The sequence below is a fragment of the Excalfactoria chinensis genome, chromosome 12 (assembly GCF_039878825.1).
Source record: "Excalfactoria chinensis isolate bCotChi1 chromosome 12, bCotChi1.hap2, whole genome shotgun sequence".
In the NCBI taxonomy this organism is placed as follows: domain Eukaryota; kingdom Metazoa; phylum Chordata; class Aves; order Galliformes; family Phasianidae; genus Excalfactoria; species Excalfactoria chinensis.
This window is the reverse complement of record NC_092836.1, coordinates 2206716-2230469: the sequence shown is the minus strand read 5'-3', so window position 1 is coordinate 2230469 and position 23754 is coordinate 2206716. Positions and strand designations below refer to the sequence as shown.

The 23754-nt window shown below is 39.5% G+C and overlaps 1 long non-coding RNA gene across 1 annotated transcript in view; it reads left to right on the top strand.

Moving 5' to 3' along the window:
- LOC140257859 (uncharacterized) overlaps positions 1-23275 on the top strand; it is a 28479-nt gene extending 5204 nt beyond the window's left edge. The window contains exons 2-3 of the long non-coding RNA XR_011905134.1: positions 20410-20536; positions 21894-23275. This is a non-coding gene — a long non-coding RNA (uncharacterized lncRNA). The remainder of the gene's footprint in view (positions 1-20409; positions 20537-21893) is intronic.
- The last annotated feature ends 479 nt before the right edge of the window (positions 23276-23754 follow it).

The following is a 23754-nucleotide window of genomic DNA, read 5'->3' as shown; positions in this document are numbered from 1 at the left end:
ATTTTGAAGTGACTGGGATTTTGAGTATTATGTTGCTAAATCTTAGTCTGCATACTTTATGAATTATGGAATATTATGCATACTAATGCATTATTCAAACAATGTATTTTAATGTAAATGAATCTGAACAAATCAAAACCAAATATTTTTATTTCATGCTAAAGATGTATTTTGACGCTGCCAAAACAAATCCAGGAATGGTTTTCTTGCTCAAAAGCCTTCTTTAAAACTCTCCCCTGCAACTGCTGCGTAACTGTGTATTTCAACCCATATGCAATTCTTCAAAAACCTGTCGGCCTATTGTAATTTTAATGTTTCCTATTCAGAGCTAAAACATACTTCAAGTGCCACTCTCAGATTAGATAAATATACTATTGTTTACAGTTATGATAACCTTAAGATCCCCAAAATGTCTTAATCTAATTACATGCTTTTATTTGCTGTTAGAAAAACAGAAGAATAACAACCCAACTCATTTCATCCCTACTGTGATTTCCTCTGGGCTAATTAAAGTGTACTCGACTGATATCTTAACTGTGCAGCTATAGGCAATCAAAATATTTAAAGGGACAAGCATCGTGATAGTACTGTGCTATCCCTAACAAGTGGTGCTGTTAGACAGGTTGGAGGGTGCTTCTATGGGCACTGATGAGCCCCGTGGTTACATTAGAGGCCCAGGTTGGCAGGTGCTGGTTGGGGTGGTACCAAGGGTGAACTTCTTGCTCTGAACGCTTGCAGACCTCTTAGTGAGGCCTCCCATGCCTCCTCCTGCACCCTCCTTTTTAGCACTGGTAACACAAACTCTTCTTGAAACTATTTCACGACTCTGTGAAAACCAGGGTTTGTGCTGCTCTTTGACACTAGCAGGCCAAGGCAGTTTTGAAAGCAGTGAGAGATGTAGGCAGCTAAAGTCAGGGTTACTGGCATCTCCCAAAGGCTCCTGATTGGGAGATTGCAGCACCAGCTGCTGCCTCAGCTTCTGGATAAGGTGCTTGCTAGGCAGCTTTCAACAAGAGCATGTCTTGTGCTGTGTATAGCTATCAATACTTCACAGCTTAGGAAAAAGGGTCTTCAAAGTACTTAAAGATCAAAATAGCTTTTACACGCAAGTCTGTGGTAGTAGCTTATATGTTAAGTATTTTGGAATAAATGACTGCATTATTGAGGTCAAAAGCAGGGTGATTAAACAAAGAATCATCTTCTTATTCAACAGTTCTCCCAAAGCTGATTCTTCGCAAGCAATTGCAATTGACTTTCTTTTTATGCTGACACTTGTAAGTTGCACAAATGGACTATTCTTTACCTTCAAATATGCATGGTAGTTGCATTTCCTGTTTCTGGATGCTCTAGCTTGATGGTGAGCCTTTAATGCCACAACTCAGTGTATTAATTGTTACAGATGTTGAGGAAGAGAATTTGTAGAATGGAAATAGGGAAGGGCTTGTGTCTCTATTGTGCTATCCTATCATGCTCTAAGACAATAAACAGTAGTAATTCATTGAGGCTATGTAGATCTCTCCAATACTCTGTAGGCTAAAGAGACCATCAGTGCTCTCCCGTGGTTTTGTTTTCTTTAAATGTTAGTATTTAGCTCATCTTGTTTTCTATCTCTCCTAAACAATCGTGTTCTCTTCCTCCTCTTGAGGTAGAAATGGGTGCAAGTCATAATTTTGGGGGCATTCACCCACAGGGGATTCTTGATGCCATGAGTAGAAACTGTTTTGTTTGCTTTCAAGAGATGAATGCTAACTTCGTCCTTACTTCTATTGTAGCTTTTCATATTCTTGGGGAAAAATTGTGAATCTCTCTGCTTCATTGTGGATTTGTTCTACCATGATGTTCCTCTGCTGGTCTTCTCAAATAATATTATTCAATTAATAACAAAACATGTTAATTTCCAGGAGAAAGCATTATTTTTTATTTGTTACAGTTGTTTGTGATCTCATGGATTTAATTCCCTTTTATTTAAGAAATTTAGAAGAAAAAAATTCATTATTTGCATGAGGGCAAAAAGGAACAAAGTTTTTCTTTCTTAAAGCACATTCTTCTGACTTTGTTTCAGACTGTGACCTGAAATTACAGAGAAGAGGGGAGGGGAAAGCACCAAGTTCTAAGTGATGCTTTGATATACTAATGAGATTTAAGTGGCATGTTTAAGATGTGATCCAACATTTAAGTGTTTAACCTAAAACAGTTCCATTCCATCCATCATCCAAAGCGTGTGTGATAGCTTTATTCAAGCAGTAAGTGAAAATAATTCCTTCTGTCTTTACTAGAAACACCAATCAGTGCCCCATATGTCAGTCAAGGTCTGTCTTCATTGTCACCACAAAGAAGAATAAAGAGCACCAGGGCTTTTTACCAGAATGAGATCTCTCCTGAAGAGCCCTTTATTTTTCAAGTCCTAATTGTAGAGGCTTATGGCTATTTCTTACACTGAAACAGCGTTAGGTTATTAGGAATTTATATCTACTGATGTTGACAGATGATAGGACTTCATTAAGTATCAATTAAAGAATCAGAATTGGCCTCAAAGACGTGACCTATTTTTGTCTCTTGTTTTTTTTCCTTTTTCATTTGAGTCTGTACTTTGAATGACTGTGGATTTCTGTGGTCACTTGCCTTGTCCTTGAACATTCCATGTTTTGTGTGAAGAGAGATGCAGTGCTCATAGGGAAAATTATCAGGCCAAACTCCTCCTTGTTTTTGTTTTCTGTTGACAGCAGAGTACTCAATGTCCAAGGTAACCTGCCACTGCCCAAGGTAATGCATCAATTGTTTAACAATTAAAAAGTACCTTGAGATATAGAGCGGAAGATGACTGGAAAGGAAAATTTGTCCTTGGCATGTGTTGTGTTCTCTCGTAAACTCTACATCTTGTTTAAACAAATACTAGAAGCTCTGTGAGAGTGCTGCATTGGAGCTATCAGTTTTCAAGGACAAGTACAATATTATTAGAATAAGGCATGTGACAAATCCAGAAAATAGAACAAGGGATTTAAAATACTAGAATGTAGAATTTACCAGAAAACTTGGCAAAATAAGAGTGCTGGTAAGAGATTATATCAGATCTGATAGAAGAAACAATTGTGTTTTGGAGAACAGAGCAAAGTAGTTTTTCCAGAATGTCAAGGCAGCCAAATTCTTGTGGGCTTTATTTTTCTGTATTTCACTTGGATTTAATTGCCTTTTGTGAATATGCTTCAGAGCTTATATTGAATCAAGAAATAACAGAACCAAAAGGGTTATTGCATTTGGACTCTACTTAGTTCTGGATCCATGCTGTTGCAGTAATATTTTTGCAGTCTTGGGGCAATTAAAGTGACACTTGGGATCTCACAGCCTAAAATTTCATTGTTATTAACTTGTCAGAATTGTGTACTAATGGTTATTAAATGTAAAAGAAACATCATTGAATTTTTCCTCTCATAATTGGACCGTATTTTGACTCCTGAGTTTTTAATGGTATTTTACACAGCAAATTATCCTTTTAGTTCTCTAGGGAATCCCATAACCCAAGGAAATTCTTTCTATTTCAGTGCTTTACCAGGTTTATGAGACAAGCTTTTTTCCCACTATAGATCCAGAACCATGAAATGAGTCCACTGATGTGCTTTTACAAACATCAAATGAAATTTGACCCTTTAAAATCAGAGGTTTCCATTGGTGTTTTAACTGATCCAGAACACAACAGCAGTCAACCAATGAATTATTTAAATAGTCAGGGAGCAATATCCCCATAATCCCTGTAATAAAGAGGAGAATGAATAGACTGCCAGTAGTAGTAGTAGTAGTACTACTGTAAAAGAATATTTGCATGAACTAAAAATAATTGAAACAGAAAACTTTTTTGTCAATAGGCTGAGTGAATTCGTATTCATTTACAGCATAGCGAAGCTACTCTTCGTCTTCAACAGAAGGGAAAGGAGTAGATGGCTAATGAAGTCCTGGTCACAGAATCACAGAATTGTAGGGGTGGGAAGGGACCTCTAGAGATCATTGAGTCCAACTCCCCTGCCAAAGCAGGCTCCCTACACCATGTTGCACAGGTAGGCGTCCAGGCGGGTCTTGAATATCTCCAGAGAAGGTGTAGATGTCCAGTAATTTTTGAGCTACAGCATTTCAATTGAAAACTATGAATACATATTTACTGCAATTTTTTAAAGTCTGGTGGAGTCAAATCTATTCATTGCTTTCCCCCCCTCTTCTTATTCAAAGTGATTTCATATTAAGTTTAATTACAGGCTTTCTCATGTGGAAAAGATTGATTCAGTTTAGTCAAAATGAATGACCAGAGGATGACCACTCCTCTGGAGAGAACTTTTCTTATTACACATTTGAAAGGAAAGAGTGAATCACTATTTATGCAAGATGACATTGCATTAAACATACCTTTTCAGTCAAAGTAAGCTGGTGTTCAAGTCATCTTTTTCAGATGGATAAAACTAGGAAATGTTGGTTTTTAAAGATTTTTATTTCTTCCAAATTAAAAGTTGTTAAATATGTAGAAATATTAATTTCAACTATGAAGAAAGAGTAGGGCTGGGATGAACATGCTTCATCCAAAATCTAGTGGGATGCATATTAATCATTAAAATATGTTTAAATATAAACTTTAGGACTAACGTGACATTGAGTGAACTACAAAGTATGATTCATAATCTTCTTACTCTGTCATAAATCTCACTGGCGCAGAATGGGAAAATGTGTCCTATTAACATTCTCTTGAATCTGAGTTGAAGTTGTATTCAGGTATCTTCCTATATTTTTCTTCATTAAGAAAAAAATCATATACGTGCATACAACATTCAGCCTGTTTGGTAGGAGCTTTATCTTCACAGTGTACTTCATTGTTGTAAGGATCATTTTTACTATCAGAATATGGGAATGTGTAATCTGCTTGGAGTGCTGGAAATAAGGGCCCTTGGATGGGTGAGAGCCATGATACTGGGCTCTTACAGAAGGGAAATGTGGATCTGCCAGCCAACCTCCTTGCACATCTCGTGTGCATGAGTTGTTTCCATCAGTTGTTCATGTTGGCACACTAATAAGGTACTCCAGCCCCAGTTCCCCACAGGAAAAAGCAAGGGCATGTTCACAATGACCACACTTTAAAATGCATATATTCTTGCGAATTATTTCAAAACATCCTGAAAAATCCAAGTGCAGTAAAATACCCAAAGGAGTCTTTCCTTTTAGGATGACATCTGCTGTTGTGAAAATAGCTCTCATTGGGAGAGAAATAACAGGCTGATTCCTGCAAGAATCATCACAGCTTCTCTCCTGGGCTCATTTGCCTGATACTGTGTGAAACCAGTGTTTCTCACCATGGGCAGGGCTGAGTGTCATAGGTACCAGCACCATGCTGTGGGATGCTCTTGGGGGTGAGGCCTGCAGGACTTTTTCCTGTGAGCTAAAAGGATTTGTACTTCCTTTTGTGCTTGTTGGTGTATTTAGTATTAGACAGATCCCTATCTCTCAAAGAATCCACTACATTAAGCCACTCTTCTGGTATTTGAAGATATCAGAAATTATGCCTTTATTGAAGCTAAATGAGTTACTTTTCCCTGCTGATCACAAGATGTGAGCTGCTATAGTATTTCTAGATGTTTATAATTATTATTATTTCCTTTCCATATGGAACTTAATTGTAAATCTGTCAATGAATTTACTTTGGTGTTGAACGTGCCTGCCTGGATGAGTTTGGAATTTATTATTTCAATTTTATTCCCTACACTTGTGGTGGGACACATTCTGTATTCTTTACTGAAAGAACTCATGGAATTTACAGCCTTTTCTGCATCAATAAATTCAGAAAAAATCAAATTATTGTTAGGTATAAAACTCCAAATACTATATTATTAAAGCGCATGTTGAGATGAGGCATCTCCTTATTTTATGGTATAGTCCAGCACTAGAATGATGTTAAAGCCTTGTATACAACACAGCTGGAGTGATATTTTTGCCTGAAGGATTGATGTAAGAAATAAGTCATTACTGGCGGATATTTTTATTAATACTCTTCAGTTTGTTATTTTCAGCAGTTTCATTTTTTTTGTTCTCTTTGTGCTGGCCATCTTAAATTAGGATCCAGATCTGAATGCATGACTCATACCAGGGAGCAGTAACTGCCTTGTGCAGCCCTGGTGTTTTCAGGAAGCTATTTGTGCAAATGAGCACTGACCGGGGCTGTTACAGGAAAGGCACCTCCTGGTGAAGGGGGAAGGTGGATGGTGTGTGCAGTCTGCAGGCTTCAGTCTTGCACAGTAAATAAGCAGCTGTGGGATAGGCAGGCTTCTCATTGGGAAAGTGGAAGGAGAGATCATGTTGTATTTACAAGGGGCACATTCCTTCATCGTTTACCATCTACAATAGTCATGTTGACTTAAGAGCCTTCCCTGGAAACAAGGACAGAGTAGGGCTGAATTTTGTTCTGAAGCTGCTAGGAAATAAATTAATGGAATCAAGGTATTTTACATAAAGTCTTGCACGGTCTATACTGATATCATAGAGGTACATATATAGATGTAATTAATCTAAACAAAATCAGAGCAATGGTTGGTTAATAACTTGCGACCTCATATTCATCCAATCTCTCAGTTACATAAACCCATAGCTTAAAGTGTTACAGGGTTCTAGACGCAGGCTGAACATTATGAATTGTGAGATTCTCTAGAGGCTGTTGGGAAGGCCTAAATCTTTTCATTAACATAAAGTTAAATTGAATAGAATGGTCTTCTTAGAGTGTCTATTAAGGCCTTAATGGCCTTCATTGTCAATATTAAAGGCCAAAAACAAATCAGTGTAAGTTTCAGCTTTTTTTGTGCTGTTTAGTCTGTCTTGTTGGCATCGTAAATGGACGATTAATGAATCGTTATAATTTAAGCTTTTCCTGAAGTTTTCTAACATGAAGAATGTTATATCTATTCATGAAACTCTGCAGAGGACTTTAGTCCAATATCAATCCTAAGGAGATTAAATACTTAAGCATTATACTGTCCTCTAAATTAAGGAAGTTGTATAAGCTTAATTTCCAGAGGATTTTAAATGTGATTAAACTGGATATGCCATGATTAAATATCTTGCTGCTATCCATTTCTGGGTGGATTAACTCCATTAAAATGAACTCCTCCGTAATATTTATTTCAGATAACACCCTGGGAATTTTTTTTATTCTGTGTGTTTGAGTCTAGTGCTTATTTTCCTTGCAAAACTGCTGAAATAAGTCTGACTTAAAGCACAGATATTAGAGGTCTACTGGAAGCTCACAGGTACTCCTCAGATTTGTTAGCATTGATGCTGGCAGCTACATTAAATTATAGGAATCTGGTTTAGTATTTTATGTCTGGAGCTGAGACTCCTCAGGCTGCACCTTTTGAGGCTTCTGATCCTGGATCTACTCCGACCTCCATACCTCACCCTACAGCTGTTCAAAGCCAGCTCATGGTACTTGTTTATGGGAGCCCCCACTTCACATAGTGGGATCCATTTCGGTTGTTGCTGACCTGTACATTAAACTTCTCATGCAGCGGCACTATTCAGGTGCCCAGCCCCTTGCCAGGCCTTACTTGTTACTGTCCCATTAGATGTGGTATTGGTGGGATGCAGGCTGAGGTGGAAGCATATTGACCTACTGCTGGCAGCAGTTGTAAGGGGTGTGTCCAGGTGGATAAAAGGAAAACTGGAATAAATTGCATTCAGTCTTTTAAAAGTACACTTAAAAACTGCACTGAGATGGCGTAGCACCCATACCTGGAGTTGGAGAAGATCTGGATCAAATATATTTACTAAGTGAAATTACTCTATACCCTTATTGATCTGTGTATGTTTTCCTCATCTACCCACAACATCCCACCATCTCTCAGTCCAGAGACATCTAGGAACCATATACCTTTTAAAAAAAAAAAAAACACTTTCAAAATAATGTATGCATTCTTTCTATACTCGTTATCCATTTATTATGAGGTGAACCACTCTGAGCTCATTAGTACAAGCTGGCTAAACTATTGCTGATGTTACTGTTGAAGCTTTAAAGGCTTTTGTTGAGTCCATCCATTACTCATACTTGGAACTTTGCAAAGGCAAGTTTTTCCCTCTGTAACAGCTACCTCGCACTTCTTCTGACCTTATGCCTGTATGTCCATATGCATGTATTTGGCTGCCTTGCAATCTCTGCTTTCAGCTGGCTTAATGGGCAAATCACACACAGAAGAAAGGGTTTTTAAGACATCACTTTTGTTCTTTCATTCAGAGCCGGTTCAATTCAAATAACCATCAAATCGACCTGACTACATCTACTTATCAGATAGGTGAATGTCTAAAGTCCATAATGTACAGGTATAAATGCTTGAGACTGTAAAATCTGTAGTTTGGTCAACATGCTTTAAAACAGTGTGTGCTGTTCAACAAAACTGTTGAGGATAAAGAATTTTGGAGAGTGAAAAAATACTGTACTACATAATGCCCTTTGTTCTTTCAAACCCTTATCTTGCCATAGGAAGATAGCTCAGAGAAATGTCGTCTCATTGAAGTGAAAGTAAATAATGCTCCCTTCTCCAAGTTTCCTACCCCAAATGCCAATGATTGGGTCACCGTAAGAGAACTGCCCTGAGCACCTATTCTCAGTGAAAGAAAGGCCTGTCAACCACAGAGTTAGTGCTTTTCCTGATCTGATTTTGGATGAAACACTAGACTTAGCCTGAAGCGTATGGACTTGACTGAATGTCACCACTTCAGTTGAGTCCAGTATTACAAGTTTCTTTGTACAGTGCAGAACAAGCCCTAAAGACAAGAAGCAGCAGCAGTGATCTGTCAGATATTTACTGAGCATTTCCTTAACTCACTCTCATGTTGCTCTCCTGCCCCTGTCCGTGGGGATGTGGGCTCTGTCACACACTGGTAGAGAGGGCAGCCCTTGTGGGCTTCCCCAACTTATTCATCCTACAGAAAGATTTTCTCAGACTCACAGACTTCCTCTACATGCTGATCACTGAAAGAAATGGTGATATCAGGCAGGAAATATGAAAGTTTGCTCATTCCCATCTCTTTGTAGGAAAAGCTGCTTGTCTTTCATGGTATTGCAAATTTGTATGTGCAGGATAGTGGGCCAACCTGATCACTTTATCACTCATGTCTGTTGCTGGAGGTTCAGAAAGCATATGGATAAGTATGTGTATTTCATGGTAATTTGGTTGAAGTTAGAAGCTGAAAATGTTGGTTATTTTCATGGAATATGCAGAGTCCTAAATAACTGAAAGAGAGATCAGGCTGATGTGAGTAAACATGATTTTTCAGCCCTTTTGTGAGACAGCTGTCAAATGGCAAAAGGATCTATTGGCAGTATGGCCACTGTTGAGTTAGCTACAATATTCCTCTCTGCCTATAATTTTCCTTTTCACCTGCCAAACCTATCCATTTATATGCTTATATCCTGTTATTATATAACATCAGGATGACAAATTGTATGTCTGCGGCCCTCTTTGTTCCCATTCTACAGCCCAGTGAACATTTCTGGTGTACATCAGTTTTATGTGAATGCAGGATGTTTGGGGTTTGTGAAAAATATTGCTCTACGTGATTCATTTTACTGCAGCTAATGCCAGGGGAAAAGAAAAAAAAGAAAACAACAAAAAACTCCTCTATTGAAAATAATAGCCTGCTTCTTGGACTTTGCACATCTATTTCTTTTGTCTGGTTGTTCTTTTGTTTAAGCCACTATCCAGGTGGAATAATCAGGTCTCTACAAGCAGAAACCCATCAACTATGGCATTATTTATTAAGGTCTTTCAGCATCACTCACAGATGTCAGCACGCGGGGCTCCTGCTCTGTTTATTTCCAGGCTTCAGAAACAGCACCCATTGGTGCCAGTGAGCTGAGCAGCTGGCTTGTGACTGAGCCTGGCCCCTTGGTTCACCCTCACTCAGTGCTGAGCCAGATGCTGACACTATCAGCACGTATTTACGTGTTGGGCTAAGTGGAGGAAAAGCGGAGATGAAATCTTGGTTCCACTAGCATCAGGCATAAAACTCTCATCGACTCCGCTGGGGCCAGGTTTTTATTCCCGATATGAATTTTCTCTGTCAGACAATTTAAAGATGCTTTTATGAGGGAAGGAATCTCACTGTCTAAAATACCATGTTTGCAATTCTGGAAATCTCTGACATATGTTTTAAGAGTGTGTCATATTTCCTACTGGGAAACTTTACGATGCCAGTAGCATTATGGGAAGATAGCTTTGCAGAGGCTGCGATAAAGAAGCAGAGATATTCAGTGATGGTGCTGGAGGTCATTCTAAACTTACAACTTTTTCTTTTTTAATCAACTTCCTAACTCAGTGTTGTTTAAGGGGAAAAAATAAAGATGCCATTGTCAGTAATTTTCTTCAGATCTCTTCCATTCAGACCTAACTGTTTCACGTTCTACTGAAATAAGCCCTCCTTGGCTCTTTCATTTTTGTGAATTTCTTACTTATTCTATTTAATTTTGTCAATAACACACTAATAGCCTGATCCAAAAGCCCTTTAAGTCAATAGGTGGATTTCCCTCTGGTTTCCATTGAGCCTGAATCATTAATATGAAAATTTCCTTTTTTTTTTTTTTTTTTTTTCCTTTGGCAAATACCACAAATGCTCACGTGCTTCCAAATCTTTAAGTCCATAACAGAAAATAACCCACTTCACATTGGTTTTGTTCATCTCATGGAGGCAGCCCATCATGTACCGAGTGCGTGGTTATCAGCAGAATGCCACGCTGTATTTGGTGGTGATGTGGCATATATCTTTTGTCACTGCTCTATGTGAGTTTAGCACAAAATATAACCCTATTAAAATTACAATGCATTTATCACCTAGCTCAGTTCAAAGAACTTGCAAGCTGCAAAGAATTTAATTAAAACATGATGATTTAATAGGCAGGCTCCATCTATTGTTTACTCAGGAGGTTGAGATTCTGTTGAAAATTAGGTCCCAAATTTAATTTAGACTTCTTCCAGCCTTACCATAGAAATGAGATTGCTGTAGAAAGCAGCAAGGGGAAGTGGTGGCAGCAGCTCCTTGCCTTTGGTGCAACTGCAGGGTGCTTTGGGAAGTTGCTGCTGGCATTTGTCTTGCCGCAAAGGTGCATGACGTGAGGTCATGAGGGAAAGAACAGGCTGAGCCCCAGGGGTCTCAGCGTTCTCCTGAGCCAAAGGTGGGAGTGCTGCAGGCTGCTGCCTGAAGACCACAGGCAGAATTTGTCAGTTTGGATTGTTTTGGTTTGAGTTAGTCATCTTTTTAGTTTTCAAACAATGAGTTGTTCCCCAAGGCAAAGGTCTTTTCAGGACTAAAGCCTACTCATAATTTCTTTCTTTTGCTTGTAATACTCAGTTTACAAAAAGATATTGCAATAAGTCTTTAAAATGTACTTTTATAAGAGTGGCTTCTCATAACAATAGAACTAATAAGGAAAAGATGCTGCAGCACAGCAAGTCCTGGGAGAACCTGGAGGACGGGTAGGAAGAAGGAAAGAATAGGTGACCCAAGAAGGAAGAGGCACCTCAATGCCTCACCCTTTCTTACCCTCTCAATATGTAGAGACTTTTATGGGTCCTCACCAGCTTGGCTAAGGCTGGCAAAGCTGCAGTCAACCTTCAGTAATTTCATTTATCACTTACTTAAAGACAGCAGCGCTGAGGATTCGTGCTTGTTGGAGCACAATGTAATGAAGGATTTTGGGGACAGTACATTTTTAAAGCTCTCTTCCTTACGTTGCAAATATATCTTCATACAGATGGATCTTCTTCTGACTCAGAAGATATTGTACATGACTTCTATAAACAGAAAAAATGTAAAAATCTTGCTGTGAAATGCGTGATTTAATGTACATGTAAGAAGAGGCACCATGCCAGTTTCTCAGTTTCTGTCACAGTTTTAATGAAAAGTGATTCTAACATTTGAAACATCTTAAAAGCTGTCCCAGCCAAATGCCATGTTTCTATATATTATCTGAGCTGCAAGTCTCAGTTTTTAGGAGGATGTTACTTTTCTCTTGTTAAAAGGTGGTGTTTGATAATTTCCTATCATTGAATTAATTTTTGTTCATTTATGTTTATTATTTCCTCTACAATGCAAGATGATTCACGGGAAGACCATGTTCATTTAATGTAGCTGCACAGACCTATTATTTGCTCACCGGTGATGTGCTGTGCTCATAATTCACAGGATCCAGCAATCTGCTTACATAGTCAGTACATGTGTTTCCTCATCAGAGAGCCCAGTGTTAACATCCACACCTTGACTTTTAGCAGAAAATCAAAACTGATATGCAAAACACAACAGGCATTTTAGTAACTCAGGTAATTCACATTCCCAGCTCCAAAAACACTCGTGTCCACCTGGCTTTAGGAACAAATTGACAGTTCTGCCCTTGCCTGCAGTCCTAGGAGGAGTTGCAGTCCAGCACATGTGGGCAGTGCCAACACAGCACCTGCTGGTGGAAACTGATCAAACGTGCTGCAAATCTGTAGCTTTGGTAACGAGCAGTTTCTGTAGCTGAGAGGACTGTTTGATATGAGGAAGGTGTTGCTACAGGTGATGTCACTGCCCTTGGGTGGCGGGACCTCCACCAGGTGCCTTCACCACTTGTAGGTTGGGTCTGCAGGTCTGAGGTTGCCAATGGGTTTTGCCACTCTCTTTAGGGTTGAGTTGTGATTTTAGCATTGCTTGGCCAGGGCCCTGATCTCTTGCACTGCTGGGACCCTGCTCTGCTGAGAACTGCAGACTCTTTCTGCTGAATAGTGCTGTAAATTATTTACATTACCTTCATATAGCAACTTATTGACTACAGCATTGTAAAGTACCCTATTAAAGTTTTAAGCATTTCACTTTATTTTAATACAAGTAAATTATTTAGGAAATGTTAAAATGCTTTATGCTTTGACTAATGAGAAAGAAAAGTGTATGCTGCATCTTATTTTAATTGGATGTTTACCCTATCCTGTAGAAATCAAGTATTTATTATTTCAGACTTAATTAACTATGCATACAATTCCTGATGGATATGCATTATGTTTTTCCACTTGATCTAGCCATTAAGAGCCATAAATGTGCAGATTATTTTTACTTGGAAATATGAAATTTGGTGTTCAGGTAACTCAGTTGCCATACATACAGTCAATTACTATATCGCTCATGATTCTGATGCATTTAGTTTCCTAAAGTAATGCATGCACAGCACGTTAAATTTGGGATAATGCAAATTGATTCAAGTGGTGGATAAACTGACTGTCAGCTCTGAGTGATGCCTTCAGGTCGCTTTTATCTTTGTTGGCACAGAAATACTCTTGAAGTTTTGTTATTAAGTTATAGTATGTTTTAATCACTTTTAGGCAATACTACAGCGTTGTACGTGGATGTATGGAATATCTGAGGTTATTTCAATATTACCTTGGCTGCGTTCTGGATTAAGATATGGAAAATACTTTTTTTTCCCCTAATGTGTTGACTTGCATCATAAATAATGTTTCACAGAGCTGGAGTGAAGGCCCCAGCAATGAGGCAAATATTGCTTCATCCTCCCTACCTCTGGCACAGATCATCAGAATCACTGAAGAACAGCAGGGTCTCTGACATGAATCCCCTTGCTCCCATCTTTGAGCACAGGACAGTGGAGTGCTGCTCCTTGGCTCATGGCTGAACTTGGCTTTAGCTCAGTGTTGTTCCCGTCTCTCTTGATAACATCTGCGTTTTGTGCCATAGATCTGAAGGCTGCTGGTTAGCAAGCATCTTGCTCAGTGTCCCAACCAGAGGTAGTTTGGGAGTCAGGAGCAGTTCATTGCCGCCAGCACGTTGCAGGGGAGGCCGCTGACAGACAAGTGATGTAATATGGTATAATGTTGTACCAGGGAAGGAGAGCCCAGGATGGTGATTGCAGGACAAAGAGAGCTATGAAAGAGCAGGCAACGGATTCTTCCTTATGTATATTTGATCAGCCAGCTGTTGTTCGATTTACTTACAGAGGTCAAAATTCTTTCAGGAATAAAAATGTTTAGGTTTAGCTTTGAGAAGAAACGAAAAAGCGAGCTTGTAACCAAAACTGGTGTCTGAGAAGTCAGAGCAGTGACTGCAGAGGCTGTGGGGAGATGATGATGATGGGGAACCAAGTGACCGGCCATTGATGCTGGGGCACACAGAGCACACACTGGGGTGCTGTGTGCCAGGTCCCATCTGGGTGAAGCAGAGGCAGCGAGGGAGCTGGGTGTTTGCCTCTCACAGAAGTTTCACAATGCTGCATTATGTAATTGAAGCCAATTAGTCTTTCCCAGCCTGTAATGTCTCAGCAGTTTTCTTAAAACCACCCCTCTAAAACTTGCCTTTAAAATTGCCATGCGGGCTTCATGAAACAATTATAAGAGTGCAAACAACCCCCATCATACTGGTGTGCCAATTACCCTCCAGGTTCCTGATCTTTGTGGTTGTCTTCGTGTTGCAGAACAGAGACTTAAAAGTGAAATGACCATTTGCAGTCACTTCTTGGTCTCTTGCCAGCACTGTCCTCATGACAACTGGATTTTAGGAGTTTTCCAGACAAAAAAAAAAAAAAGGGTCTCCTTCTCCATGGAAATACATTTGTTTTTGAGTAGTAATGAAATACACTATTAGTCTGTATAGCACTGATGCCGATAAGGACTCCTACCGAGGCTTCAGGGTGAGTCTGATGGGAGGAAATGCATCTCTGTGATAAAGACTAAAGTAAAAAGCTGCTTGACGCATTTAGCTTGGGAAGGAAGCACAGATACTTCAGTGCTGGAGATCTGTTGAGTCCAGGGTGAAAGCTGAAACGAATCCATTCTCTAAACACTGACACTAGGGGATAAACCTGACTGCTCTACAGTAGGAAAAAGGGTGACTTCTTGATATGTCTTTATGCTCATATAGAAACATTTTTCACTTCTTAATATTTTGATCATTCATAGCATAAATCAGAACCTCTGATTCATGTTATGCTATAAGATTTATTTTACCCGTGTATGTGCGTTCCATTAGCCTGTAAATACATTAATTACATGTGCAGGCCTGTCTGTGCTCCTGGATTATCCCTCCATTTTCACGTTACGTACAAAAGCAGAAAGACATCTACTTCTTGGTATCCTTCACAAATCATTTTTACTCACTTGTAAGCCTGCTGCGGAATAACGGATAACAACTCTATTACACTGTATTAGCCCATTGCCAGCAGCTCCTTGAAACAGGTTTACATGCTATAGATATCGTGGAAAATGTGCCAAGAGGAAAGCTGTTAGCTCTGATGGGAAGGATGGGGGGGAAAAAAAAGGCACACTGAGCTTCAATGAGTTTGTGCTTTCCTGTTTTGCTTTGGTTTTTTTTTGTGGGAATGCAACTGTACAGTTTGAACCCAATACAAGGCTCAAGTATCCTCTCTCCTAATTAGCAAAGGAACACAGATGAGTGTGACAGGAGCTGTGTGCGGCCAGAGTTCTTCCTGATCTGACCCCAGGTGTCGCTCCTTTTTCTTTTTTCCCCAGAAATATAGAAAGATGGAGACGTAAAGAGAAGAACGTATTAGCTATTTTTATCACTCAAGCCATTTTGGTCAAAACTGACTCTTTAGAGATGAAAGCCCAGCAATCTAGATACAGATGGATAAAGAAAAGGCTATTTCCTCTCCCACAGCAATTTTTTATGTCTTGATGTCAGCAACCTTATTGTGCCTATTGGGGATGAAGTGGTGTTGTGAAATAAGAGGGGAAAAAAAGAGTTCCTCCAAAGAGCCACAGCCTTGTGGTTAAGGCTCTGAACTGAGATCTGCAGGAATGTAGGAAATGCAAGTGGAAGGGCTTCAAGAAACCATCTATTCTATTCCACCCAGAGATAGGATTAATCACATCGAATCTGTCCTTTGAAATTGCCAGTGTTAGAGAACCTTTGGTTTTAGAATGGAAACTGAAGTGCTTAATGGGCTTTCCTGATGAAATGTGCTTTGTTTGATTGTACTTTGTTTTCCTAGTGTTTGTCCTACGTCCTTCTCTCAGGTATATCTACCCTGAGTGAAAAGATTCTCCTCAAGTTACAAGTTTGAATAATGAAATGAAATAAAAAGGGAGGAAAATAAGATACGAAAATGGCCATAAGGATAAACACACCTTTGATGGTGTGACTTCTTATTTTTAATAAATAATAAAATTAACATACGTGTATGTGTTTGCAGAGCCTGACCAGCTTTAACCAAAGAACAGATCCCAAAACAATGCCTATATCCACATTAAAAGATATCCATTAGTAATTTTTAGTGAAGAAGCTGAGAATTACATGGATGTTTATAACTTTTTCCAAAAGATATGGTTGTTTTTTTTGTTGTTGTTGTTTTTTTGTTATTGTTTTTTTTTTTTTTTAGAGCATGAGATGAGGCTGTAACACTTTGGCTTACAGGAACTCTATGGCAAGTTGGGAAATGGGTTGCTTTCAGTGAAGTCTTAGCTTGTACTGTATCAAATCCTTTCCTATTTACAGCAGAGTAATATCAGGTTTATAGTTAGAAATGTCATTCAGTATTGACAAAAATGGTAAAATCCTTTGTTGGGGACTTTTTTTTTTCTTTGCTGTTTGGCATTTGATGGAAATACAACAGGAAAGTTCTTGTGGTGTTGCAGAAATGCAGTGGAGTAAATGTGGACTTGCATTGGGAATAAGGTAGAGCGGGGTGAGTGGGGTTCATCAGCAGTGCTGTTATTGACCCACTCCTGAAATCTCGGAGTAATAGAGAGAGGAAATGCAGATCGCTGTGAGCCTCCCTGTGGAAGGCAGGCTCATTTTAGAGCCATTTTGGAGAGGTTTGTCTGAGCTACAGCAATAGACGGAGAAAGCAAAGGATTGGGGGTGCTGTACTGACCACCAGTATGGGTGGGGGGGGAGGAGGGGAGTTGGATTTGCAGCTGTTGTTCAAGTTTTGAGGAAGAAATCTATTTATCCAAGGTGCGTTCAGGCAAACTGTGACACTTGTGATGATGCAGATACTTTTTCTTTTAAATATAGGTTCATTTAAATTAATCAAGAAACTAGATTTTTTTTTAATTTTTCTTTTTTTTTTTTTTTTTTTCTGATGGATTTGCAACTATGAAGTGAGTTCATGTAGGTACTCTATGTTCTTCCTCTTTGTAAACATGGATTAAGTCAATTGTCTTCAATTTGTATACATATGTACATAAACAAAAAATGAAGAGGTGGACGTATATATAGCTATGTATGTATGAAGGTTTGATTATTTATAATAGTTAAGCCACTCACTTCAGTGTATTACAATGTACCTATTTTTTACATCCAGCCATATGGTGCTGTGATGAGTGGCTGAGCTGTGCGTGTTGCTCATGGTTTGCCATGTGTGCACTGCAGATTTGGGGTCTGACACAACAACCTGTGGCTGGGTGGGATCCACCTGCTGGTACCTTCGTGTTGAGGTGCTGTAGGCAGCTGGACAAGGTTTGCTGGGCATCCTTGGGTGAAGGCAGTAGCCACATCCCAACCAGTGACCCAGGCTTCTCCAACAAATGGATTATTCAGTGCTTTATGGGTGGTTGTGCCCCAGCACTGGGGATCTATCCAGTCACTGCAGGAGTGTGTCCTCTCTTGAACAGCTGATAAATGCCATCCCTCCCTATTGTTCCTGCTGCATATATCCCAAATTCCTGTGGTGTCAGAAAGCCCAGAGCCTGAGTCCTGCTCTTTCTGGTGTCAGTTAGCTCCTGTGTAAGGCATCTGTGGGGCTGCACGACAAGGAACCCTAATAGAGCACCTACCAAAAAATCCCTGGCATGGATGCCCAGAGAGACAGGTAATGATACTATAAAATTCTGCACACTGAAATTCTCAGAGATACTGAGCACTTCAACTGCAGCTCGTTTCAGGGCCCATTGCTACAAGTTAAAGGTTTAGGAAATAAATTGTAAGTGGTATTAATCTTTAACAGTTACAGTGTGATCAGGTATATATTACATAGCCTTTTGTGTGTATATTTTATCACTCTCAGTCAAGTGTGTTTATTTTCTGCCTTCTACAAAAGGAGAGTGTTATTCCCAGACCCTCCTGCATGGTGGTGATGCCACATTACTGCAATCCCTTGTTGGGGCCGGGAGTGGAGGTGACCATGGGAAACTCTTTAGGACAGGGGTGATGGGGCAGGAACAATCATCTCTTTCTTGGGAGGACTGCACTGCACTCCTGTGGTTTTGAATGCAGGTTCAATGGCATAAAAGAAGAATTTGGATTCCATTTATTTCAATGAATAGACAATATATATTAGAATATCATAATATATATTCTAATTAATAATATTTATTTGTATTTTAATAGAAATGTATTATGTAATTTCCATGATATATTTTTTCTGGTTATGTTCTAGCATACACATATGGGCCTCTATACCTTCATCCCCATGTGAGGAGGGACCCAGTGTTGTTCTGTACACACGCACACGTCCAATGAAGCATCACATATCAGAGAGAGGTCAAAATTAAAATGCTCCTAATAAATGTTCGTATAGCCTCAGTAATGTAAACTGTGGCTTTGGGAAAAGCTGTGTGGGCTCTCACCTTCTTCAGGTTTGTTGCACAGAATGTAGGATGAACACAGTGGGATAAAGAAACCATTCCAGGTCAGTGCAATGCAACAACCACAGGACCAGACAAACCGTGGCTCTCAGGCCTTGGATTTGCAATGAAGTTCCCTCCCTGCTTTTTCCTGTTTGGAGAAGAAAGCACCATGCAACATGTCTTACATGTGGCACAGGGCAGATCTGTTCTCTGAGAGTAGGTAGAGCACCAAACAGAGGAAATGAGTGCATTGCCAATGACAGATCTCTGTTTTTATTCCCAAGGTTCAGAAGTAAATTACCACAAAAATGCAGATGGAACTTGTAATACTTGCTTCCACATAATTCATCCAGCGGTTTGGGAGCTGCAGATCAGCATGTGGAAGACAGCAGTTAAAATACAGGGCCCATTCCTATCTCCTCCGCTCTGCACTGGTGTAAATCAAGGCTAAGACTCATGAACCCAATGGAGTGTAAAATTGGTGTGAGTGAGAATCAGTGCCATCTCCTGTACCTATATGTCAGATAAAATATTTGTTTCAAGTGTTTATAGACACAGCTATCATAAATAGCTTATTTTCTTATACATTAAATAGATCAAAAGTAACCAGAGTAATTTTCTAACATAACTAAAATAAACACATATATTTATTGCCACGTCACTTGGAGGAGTCACTCTCTCATTCTTTCTGAGTAAGAAACCAATGATTTTTATTTTTTTTTCTTGGTTTAATAAAAGGAATCACAGCACTCTATGAAAACATGCATTCATTTGATTTGATTGACATCTTCAATTTTTGGATATATATTCTAACTAATGGAATGAATATTGCAATACATGAATCAATTATATTTGTTTGGTTGTCAGGTTCCTAAAGTGAGAACAGTGTAAATCATATATGATCCAGTTGTCTATATATTATAGTGCCTTAATAGGCAATACTACCATCAATATATTGGTTTTGATGAGGAGCTCATTGGCATTCATAGCTTGTCTGATCCACGGGTGTTTACTGATGCAATAGGTCTTTATCTATGTACCTCAAAACATAAACTTCCTCATATAAAGACTAGTAAAAGAGCATGACCCGTGTGAAGACAGATTTGCTCATATGATTAGCATCGCCATTAATTTTACCCAAATCACTAGTGTACAGTCACTACTATTTATGTAATCTTGTCTTAGACCCTGGCAGTGTGCTCAGAATGCTCTGGATCTAATGATGGGCTAATGCTTGATGTTATTTTGGGTACGGACTTGCCTTAAAGCTCACAAACAACAATTCTGATAATACTGTTCAGCACAGGAGTAGGTCTTGAAGTAAACAGGGCCATGGGAAATATGCTGTAATGTTATCATTTCTTGACCTTTCCTGTAGTGTAGCAATTTGACGATCATTATGTTTTTAGAGCAAGACCTAATGAAACAAGAAGTGGCTGTGAAGCTCATCAGAAAAAAAATAAAAATAAAACATTCTCATAGAAATTGTGATTCCTTTGCAAGGAGGAGAGATGCACCTATTGGGATTGCTTATCTGGGAGAGTTTGGCCTTTGTCCTCTCTCTGCTCATCAGGCACGTTGCCCAGCCAGGTGGCCACGTGCTTCAGCCATGGTGCTGATTAGGGCACGCAGAGCACTGGAGCAGAGCTATGCTGCCCACATTCAGGGATGCAAAAGGAGCATTTAGTCATCTAATGCTATGATGGTAAGCAGTTTCTTGCTGGTACGATAGTTTATATGCATTGGAGTTGAAACCAGAGATGTTTTTCAGTAGAACACAGAGTGCTGCGTAACAAGACTTGACATAAATGTTTTCTTATCTGCCCAGTTGTGAGGAGCCAGGGCACACAGGCAGTGGCATTCATCTCATCCTGGAGAACCCTGCCTGCAGTGTCTCATGCTGCTGGAAAGGAACTTTGCAGAAGTACACACGTGTTGTTGGAGACAATACAAAGGTATATCTGATTGATGATTTATCATGGTCTGCTGGGTAAATAACGCTGCTTAAGGAAACTAAAGTGCAAATGAGAGTAGATATTTGCCTGTTGAACTAGAAGAGAATTGAGATATAGATGATATAACATTTATTGCTTTAATTAAAAAATAATAATAATAAATCAGTAACCAGGAATTGAAATGAGTGTTTTCTTCATCCTTAGGCAGTGCTACCAGTCAGCTTGTGCTATGCTCTGTGCTGCTGTACCTCGCTAGCGTCATTAAATCAATTGAACATTAAGTCAAGGTTGTAGCAGCATGCTCACTGGGCCCAGGAACAACTAAAACAAACAGGGTTGTTTCAACAGCATCAGCCCTCATGCCTCAGAGTACTAAACAGCTTCTGATTAACAACCTATGAAGTCACTTTGTGACATTAAGTGAAGAATCAGACCTTTCTATTGACGCGTGTGGTAACAAAACCTGAATTACTTTTAAAAGTGGCTGGTGCCTTCATACATGTAGCATGGTACGTGGACTGTGCTCTTTGTGCATGTGAGTGGGTGAGGAATCAGGCACGCAGGTATTATGCCACCAGCTTCAAAGCTCTTCCTAGGCCTCATGGTGCTTGAGAGAGCCAAAATGTCTGTGGAGGGGAAAAAAAAAAAAAACATGAAGGAGTTTTACAGTAAATGCCTTTGTTTTGTTATATTGACACCTTTTCAAGTATGCTCTCAGATGGAAGGGGAGTATGTATCTGTCTTCATACCAAGGGCTTCTTTTTTATGACCAGTGTGATGTTATTGACATTATTCTCAGGATACTAATTTGTAGCTTGTAGTGGTAATTCTCTGTCCACGTGAGAACAGGCGTGCATCTCTGACACACATACACAGCTCCTTGCATAAAATATTTATGAATCGTTATTAGCATTAGGGATATCTGAAGCCAAAACTTGTAGGAAGCAATTTTGAAGAAAATGAAATTATGGAATATTTATCCATCCAGTAAGCTGCCCTAAGTACGTGTCTCCGGCAGAATGAGGGAGTTATTTATTTATGAGCTGGTTTCTTACTCTCTTCCTTAAAGAGGAACCATGGAACGGGTTGAACAGGATGTTTGTTTACAAATTGGCCAGAGAGCATTGTTCTCAGTTTGATTCGCGATGACTAATGAGCAACATAATTTTTAATCATAGGTATTCAAGCCTGACATGCTGACAAGCACATCCTGCGTGTGTTACGTTCTGCATGGTATAATGCAGGCAGCTGTGTGTGCTAACGAGGGAACAAAAACAGTATGAAAAAGATCAGTGTGTCAGGCGAGAATAAGACTTTGCTAGCAAACAAGCTGTGATGCAAACATTTTTCATTTTAGGACTTTCTAGGACAGGTTGTTGTGCACACCCAAAAGCAGAATCCTCAGTGTGGGATGTGCAGAGAAGAGGCGGAAAGGAATCGTCTGTCTGTGCTAATGCATCAAAGAGCAGCAAGCCCTGGGGACAAGTAGAGCATGAGATTTCGGGACTGGAGGTTCCTGAGTGCAGGTCCTGAGACACCCCAGAGTGCATGGAGGGAAGGCTGGAAGCAAATTGGCACTGACAACTTACCTACCCAATCACTGGGTGGTTAGGTAGGCCAGATGCTCGCTATTTCTGCCACTTCGTACAGAAAGGACCACTTCTGCTGTCCAGCTCTCTTCTTCTTCAGTCCTGCTTGTGCCAACGTGTCCCAGGGGAGGCTCAGGGACTCCTGTGTCCCTCCATGCTGACTAAGTGTGAGAGAAAGTTTCTCGGTATCCCTAAATGCAGTGACATCCGTTGCAACCTCTTGTATTCTCTCCCAGATTTGGAAAGAGCAAAAATAACTTCCATAGTCTCCTAAGTTCAAAGAAGATCTTTCAAGGGTGAAATATGGGAGAGAACAGGGCCGGATGAGGGTTACTGGGGGTGTCAAATTCAGATCTGTGCCTTGCTCAAAAAATTCATGTATGGTTTGTGGCTTGAGCTGTAGGTCTGCCAAGACCACAAGGCATTTATTTTACTCACCTTGATAAAATGGAGATATCTACCCATCTGCTTTGCAAGGGTGGCTTAAGGATTAGCTGTGTGATATCCACAGAGCACCCAGATTTAAAACAAGGGTGTCTTCAAAATAATAAATAATATCTATGTGTATGTATGCATACTATTATTCCCTTAATAATGATAAACTGTTGCTTGAATGATCAAAAATATAGATTTCTTTAAGACTCAGATCTTAATGCAGCTCTTCCAAGTGAGCTATTTTGGCTTGAAAATGGTTTTCTTGCACTTTTTCCTTGCAATAAAAATCCTCTGTAGGTGAAGATGACTCTGATAGCGCTGGTGTTATTAACACGTGTTGTGGATACAACCCCTTTAATGCTTCTAGGAATTAATTAATTACTTTTTTTAACTGAGAATGAGGAAAGAGATGAATGGGTCAACAGCACTTCTGGAGAAGACAAGTAAAGTTCAAGATTTCTTCAATGACTGAGAGGGAGAACAGGGCTGCTATGTTTTCTGATTCAGGTCTGAAAAGTATTTTGCATTTCATTATCAACTTGCTTTGCATTTTAATCTATAGAAATCCCATCAGCATGTGCCAAGTGCAAAAACCAGCTTCTAGAATGCCACACTTCTGGTCATGTACTGCAGGAGAGAACGGATGCTCTGTGAGCAAAGAAAGTGAATGTAACCATAGCACAGAATTTATTTGGGAGCCTTTATGCAGACAGAATAAAAGGTGTACCAGCTAAGCTGAGTGTTTATAAAGAGCTTGAGTTTCCTCATTTTGTAAGTGCTTGGGTGGCTTTAATGGAGAAGGATTCTAATGGCTTTTGACACGTGTTAATGGTGTATGTCACGTTCTTTATATTTTCATAATGACAACTCTAATTTCTGATGGCATGTGTCACATTGCATATATTTGTTAAATATAGGTCACAGGCTAAGAATATGCACAATATTAACAAACTGTATGATAACAATTACATATATCTTCCTCACTGCAGCAAGCTCAATTCATCATAAATCTATTTCTGGTGGGTCATCTTAGACTCAGTGGGAAAACATTTCTAATGCTTTGTCTCAGAAAATGGTGGGAGAAAAATTAAGCTTTAACAAAGTTGGGGCTGATGAGAAAAAAAGTAGATCTTTCTCACTGGGGTAGTTCTTAGAAACAGCACCTGTTCCTAGTGTAAGAGTGCTGAAAAATGC